This window comes from Amblyomma maculatum, chromosome 7 (assembly GCF_055883805.1).
Source record: "Amblyomma maculatum isolate TAMU_Amacu chromosome 7, ASM5588380v1, whole genome shotgun sequence".
NCBI lineage: Eukaryota > Metazoa > Arthropoda > Arachnida > Ixodida > Ixodidae > Amblyomma > Amblyomma maculatum.
In genome coordinates, this window is record NC_139350.1 from 12,424,819 (window position 1) to 12,431,708 (window position 6,890).

Sequence of the window (6,890 nt, forward strand, 5' to 3'; positions counted from 1 at the left end):
AAATAGCGCGCATAGGCACCCAGAACATTAGCTGCAAGTCGTGAGAGCAGGCATCAAGCTCCAATGATCAAGAAGTTGTAAAAGTTAGAGCGGTAGCAATGGCCTGTAGACTGCGATACATGAAGTCCCAATTTTATAAATGCGGGTCATCACATAAAATGCTGAAATGTTTCAAAGAGTCCCAGTTCTCGGCGTGGCCGAGTGGTTAGCGTGCTCATTCTGCTTCTGGACGCCGTAGGATGCAGACGCAGGATGGTTGGCTCCTCGCGAGCTGTGGTAACGGCCAATGATGGCCATGAACACCGTTTTTGGAAGGAATTCAAGACTACAGGATTGTACTGCCACCGCTGCCTACCGGGGAAGGACTTAAAACTATGCTTGTTCTACACTGCGACATCAATGGAAGGCCTTACAGGATAGAAGATTTCTTCCAACCGATGAAAGAGGCCGGTGTCATCGAACAGGTAGGGGGTATCGGCGCATACCAGATGTCTCTTGTCTGGTTAGTCAACTTTCGAACCTAAGAGGCAAAGAAAAAGTTACTTGGCTTAGGGCACAGCCTTCTTAAAGGAAAAACGTGCGTGCTTTTTGACCCCGAAAGGCAAGAAGTAAGAAGTGCACTGGTGCGCGTTCAACGTCAGCAACGATAGGTTGAAACGCGTGTTTGCCGTATACGGCGAAGTGAAAGAAGTATCTGGCGACAAATGGAAGACCGGCGGTTTTCAAAACGCTGGTTCGACTACCCGAGTTGTGCGGCTGATACTTCGTGAAGGTGACAGCCTGGATCGCATACCACATCAGATGCGTATCGGGAACGCCACCGTTTTAGTCGTCGTCCCAGGGCGGGCGCCGATATGCCTGCGCTGCCACAAGACTGGCCACATCCGGCGTGACTGCAGTGTACCCAAATGCTATGAGTGCCACGCTTTGGGCACAAAGAGGCGGAATGCACGAGATCGTATGCCCGAGCTGCTGGAAGAGGAGCGTTCGGCGATAACAGCGAGCTGCACATGGATGAGGATGAAGCGAAGGCAGCCTCGAACGCAGAGGTTGATAAACAAACGGACGCAGTGCAGAGAAATGGAGAGGGATGCGCTGACCATACTCACATGCATCAAAGCTTAGTCCACCAGAGTCGGATACCACGAGCAGTACTACCGGTTTGCCGCAAGTTACCCTGGACTCTACTGGAAAAGACAGTATGACAGCTATGGACTTTGATTTGGCGACGGCTAAACGGCGGAATCATGAGGTGACTAGAGAGAGCCAGGAGCAGCGACTGCGGCGTCTAGAACGTCAGTGGTGCGTCGCCGATGTGAAGAAGCAGCGCGTCACGAGAGGGACACGATCGTCGTCGCTTCCTCGCAGCGACAACCCGGAACACTAAACAATGGCGTGACGCCACTACATGGCGCGGCGCTGTGCGCGCAAAGGCAAGCGCCATACTGGCGTCCTGGTTTTGCTAAGCGATGGAGTCGTTTGAAAGGAGCATTCTAGTAGCCACGCTCAGTATCAGGGGTCTGTCCTCCAGAAGGAGGCAAAACCAACTGTTGCGACTAGTTACAGAGCAGGAACTAGATATTGTAGCGGTGCAAGAGACCAAAATTGAGAGTCAAGACCAGACCGACAGTATGGTGCGCCCTTTCAGCACTCGATATGATGTTAGCGTGTGTCATGCGGTAGGGACTTTGGCAGGTTGTATGCTTTTGATTCGCCAATCGTTGGGTGAGGTTGTGGAAAGCATTGTGACCACTGATAGCGGTCGTTGGATTATCTGCGACATCACATTGGCTAGTTTGAAGTGGCCCATTATCTGTATTTACGCGCACACTAATTCAGATGAGAGGCGAAAACGTTTTGAGAATATCGGCTATTACTGTGACACAGAACGTATGGTCGTTTTAATTGGTGATTTCAACTGCGTATGCACTGCCCAAGACAAGACTAGTACTACGCCTTTCCGAGATGCGAGTACTGCCCGTCTGAGTGACATAATTGAGCAATGCCATCTTGATGATGTGGGCGATTGCATCGGAAGTGCTACTGGAGCGCTTTTCACTCAATTCCAGTGAATAAATCCACGCACGTTTGGATAGGGCATACGTATCTGCCGAACTAATACCATACTGCTGTGAATACCGCGTACAACCAGGAGCGTTTAGTCACCACTGTCTTGTTGTCTTTGGGATTGGAAAAAGAAATGGATAACGAAACAAATTTGTATGGAGAAACTGGAAGCTTAACGAGAAGCGTCTGAAAGATGAAAGTTTTGGGAACAAGTAGTGTCACCTTTATATGAGATGTAAATTGCCAGCAATGAATCTCAAGGAGAAAAGTTTGGAAAGACTTAAGCAGTAAATAAAGAAAAAAAAGGAGTGGTTAGCGTGGTGAGCTAGTGAATGATATGTGACTAGGGACTGAGTTCGAGGTGCGCTTGGTTCAGTCAACTTTTTTTTCCTTTTTTTGTTTTTTTATGTACTTAAGTTGTTTCGTTGCTTTTTACTTTTTAAATTTTTTCCCACGCCTTTTTTTCTCCGGGCGAACAGTGCCGCCAGAGCGGAGCGTCCCAGTGCGCCCAGTTTCCAGTGTCATACTGGGACCATAATCAGGTATGGCGCTGGGGCGCTGGGACCCAGTGGCACTGGTTTTTGCAATAGGGCACTATCTACCATTGACAGACATATATTGCCAGGGGGCGTTCGGATTTAAAACGACTCTGAAGTGAATCGGCTCTGTACTCGCAGTACGTACCTAAAACTCGGACCGTGCAATTCCACTCGTACCGGCTCTGTTAACCTAGCCCCAGTCGCCAACACCGTGCCAAATCTGGTGGAGGTGAGGCTGATTTTCCGTCCCCCTACGCTAAGCACGAGTGCTTGTCTTATATTCGAGGAGACACCTCTTTACCGCACTAGCCGCAGGCAACGAGGCCTACCACCTGAGTTTTCCCCCTCGGGCATGACTACCGGCAGCCACGACGTCGTCGCAATGCCTGGCGCGACCCCCACCTACGTGACGTTTCAGAACACCCGCATCCCAAAGACCTTTCACGGGGACACCTACGAAGACGTTGACGACTGGTTGCAGCACTACGAAAGGGTAGCTATATTCAACCTCCGGGATGACGCCGCACGTCTTTGAAATGTATACCTGCAGCCTTGAGGATGGCGCCAGAACATGGTTCGAGAACCATGAAGAACAGCTGTCTTCTTAGAGTGAGTTCAAACGTCATCTTGCGGAAACTTACGGTAGCTCAGATCGCCGCGTACGGGCCCAATGCGCTCTCCAATCTCGGGTCCAAATGCCTAATGAAACCGTCGCGGCGTATATCGAAGACATGACGCGCCTGTTTAAGCGTGCGGATCTTACGAAGTCCGAGGACAAAAAGCTGCACTACCTTATGCGTGGCGTCAAAGAGCAGCTTTTCGTTGGCCTGGTGCGCAGCCCACCGAAAACTGTCGCAGAATTCCTTGCTGAAACATCCACTAAAGAGCTGTTGAGGGAAACTGACAGTCGCAGTTCCCGGGGCAAGAACTGCGCCAGGTTCGACCTCTTCAAGTCCTCTTTCTTAACCCCGCTAACGTAATACAAGTGTTTGTCAACGGTGTTGCAATACTCGCTAGTATGTGGGGCGGTGACACTCAGGTGGAGTAAGAGGAGGAGCAGGGCGAGGTTCACCACTTGGAAATGGAGGCCGGAGCGCTTGCTGCACCTCGTCGCGGACAACGCTCGCAATAGAGGCAGGAGCTGGTTGATATGTGCCATACATCAATGGGAGTTCATCGCGCACAATCGAACGTATGAGGTCCCGAGGCGCCGATGTGTCCATGCTTTGCGATGGGAACTGAGCAGAGACGGAGGCGGCGAGGACGTTACGATTCCGTGCCGAAGCTCGCTGCTGAAGCACTTTCTCTATAGTGGATGATTCCGCAAGGAATTATCAACTGAAAGTAGCCAAGTGATCGAAGACAGTGAAACAAGGTTTACTTTCGATAGTTGCTGAGCAGTTGCGGAGAAAGAATGAAAAGGCCAAAGCTAAACGAGCGGCTGAAACACCTGAGCAAAGAGGCGCCTCATGGGTCAAATGGGTCAAAACTGGCGCGATGGGCGTTGACCCTACAGCGTTACAATGTGGCGGTGACCCATAGAAAAGGGTCAAGCGATGGGAACGCCGACGCGTTATCCCGGGTCCCCAATGATACTTGGGGCGTAGAGCAAGCACTTGAGCCATGGCCTTTTGGCGACGTGTGAATGTTCCCGCGTACCCGGTACTATGTGGGATGTGAACGGTGAAGTGCACGTGAACTCTGTGTGAGGAAATCCAATTGCTCACGCGCTGGACTTTCACGAACAATGCCGACATACTCCCAGGTGCTGCAATATTCTCCGCCCTCGTCGCCGTCCCTGATTCCTGCGAACGTAGCTGTGCCGAAAACAGCAGCCTCCGTGATCCAGTACTTCACAGATTCCCGACCGCCTACACGGAAAGCAGACGAGTGGCGTACGCCCGACCGACGGCAGTTATGCTTTCACTGCGGTGAACTGGGTCATGTCTATCGGCCTCCTACCGTCGACTGGGTCTCGAAGGGTTTTCCGCTGATTCTCCGCAGCCTCGCTGCGGCGAACGGCCTGGAGCCGTTGAAGATTTCGTCAATGACTAGCGCCGGGTTGCTCCGTCTCTTCTGTGACACTCTAGATCACCGTCACCAAAGGCTCGCTCGTCGCCATCTGCTACGAGTTCCTCATAGGTAGTGTAGGGCCGATCGCCCAGTCCCCCGGGGGGAAAACTGAAACCAGCGACCTTCGGAGGTAGGCTCGCCTCACATCGCTGCGCGGAGACCCCTTATTGATGCGGACACGGAAGCCTACGCATCGACATTGTAAAATACGCGGTTAGCGATCATCACGTCACCTCGACGCCACCACGACGCACCTGCAACCACGACGAATTGCCGGTGGAACTGACGACGAAACAACGCACCCGCAACGACGACGAATTGCCGCTGGAACAAACGACGCAACCACGCGCCCGCAACGACGACGAATTACCGGTGGGACATATGACGCAACAAAGCACCCGCAACGACGACGAATTACCGGTGGGACATATTACGCAACAAAGCACCCGCAACGACGACGAATTGCCGGTGGAACGGACGGCGCAACAACGCACCTCCAACTATGACGAATTGCAGGTGAAGCAGGCCGCTTACACCGACGCGGAGCACTCAGACTCAGAAGCCTGACATTCGCGAGCAGCTTGCGTTGGACATACACGCAGTACTGGATGGTAGCCATGTTCGAGCTCTGTTGGATACTGGCGCTGATTATTGTATCTTGAGCCGCCAGTGTGCCACAGTTCTCAAGAAGGTTTTGACTCTGTGGGCTGGCACAAAGGTTCGCACTGCGGTGGTCATCTGATTACTCCTCTGGGCATGTGCATGGCCTGAGTTCAAATTGAAGAGTCAACATTTGTGGTAAGCTGCCTTGTTCTCAAAAGCTGTTCGCGTGACCTGATTCTGGGCGTAGAGTTTTTGCGTGAATATGGCGCAATTATTGACCTCCGGGATTTTAAGGTCTCGTTTTCTACTGAGAAAGCAATGGCCCTCAGCGGTGCAAAGCGACCACTCAGTGTGCTTCGACTTTATGAGGACAGTGTCACTCTGCCACCCCGAACCAGCATCTTCGTTAATGTCAAATGCAATGACCTTCACGATGGTGACGCAATAGCCGAAACGAACGTCTCGTTACTGTTGACACAAGGAGTCTGCATGGCCCGCAGTTTTGATCCATCTTCACCGTGGTCAGTCCAAGGTACTTGTTACCGGCACCTTTTTCGTGACATTCCTGTAGCTTTCGCCGAACGCATCTTTGATGTCTCCGAGTGCTTGTCCACAGAAACCGTGCCACCGCCCACATCCCTCGACAATCTCGATGTCAGCTGAGAGCTATCGGTCAGTCAGCGTGACCAGCTGTTTTCATTGTTACTCGAATTCAGAGTGTTTTGCATCGTCGTCAAAAGTGAATCAAGCTTCCTTCGCCAAGCACCAGATCGTGACGTTCGATGATTTGCGCCCAATCCGCCAGCCCCCCTACATCGGCTCTTCGACCGAGCGCGAAGTTATTAGGTCACAAGTTAAGGAAATGCTCGAAGATAAGGTTATCCAGCCTTCCAATAGCCCGTGGTCCTCCCTGGTCGTTCTAGTTAAAAAGAAAGACGGCACATTACGTTTTTGCTTCGATTACCGCAAACGGAACGCCGTAACCAAGAAGGATTTCTACACCTTGCCGCCGATTGACGACCCTCTCGACCGCCTTCGGCGTGCAAAGCATTTTTGTCCATCGATCTAAAGAGTGGCTACTAGCAGATTGAGGTCGATAAGCGATATCGTGAGAAGATGGTCTTCGTCACACTCGACGGCCTTTACGAATATAAAATTCTATCTTTCGGCCTGTGTTCCGCGCCGGCCACATTTCAGCGGATGATGGAAAGTGTCCTTGCCGGCCTTGAATGGCATTGTTGCCGAGTATACCTAGATGACGTGGTGATGTTCGCAGAATCATTTGCACAACATTTCAAGCGTCTGCGGTCAGTACTCGAAGCCCTTCGATCCGCTAACCTGACAATTAAGCCACAGAAATGCCACTTTGGCTACCGAAAGCTTAAATTTCTCGGCCATGTCCTCCGCGCCGCCGGCGTGAAGCCCGACCCTGACAAGCTTGCTGCTGTTGCGGAATTTTCGATTCCACGTGACAAGAAAGCTGTTCGCCGATTTCTCGGCTTGTGCAGTTACTACCGGTGTTTTATCGATAACTTCGCTGATCTCGCTTAACCGCTGACTCGGCTCACCCGGGAAGATACAACTTTTGTTTGCACTCACGAGCAAGAA

General features: G+C 51.8%; 1 pseudogene; it reads left to right on the plus strand.

Moving 5' to 3' along the window:
* Nucleotides 1-252: 252 nt before the first annotated feature.
* On the plus strand, nucleotides 253-1,387 carry LOC146182718 (uncharacterized; annotated as a pseudogene).
* The last annotated feature ends 5,503 nt before the right edge of the window (nucleotides 1,388-6,890 follow it).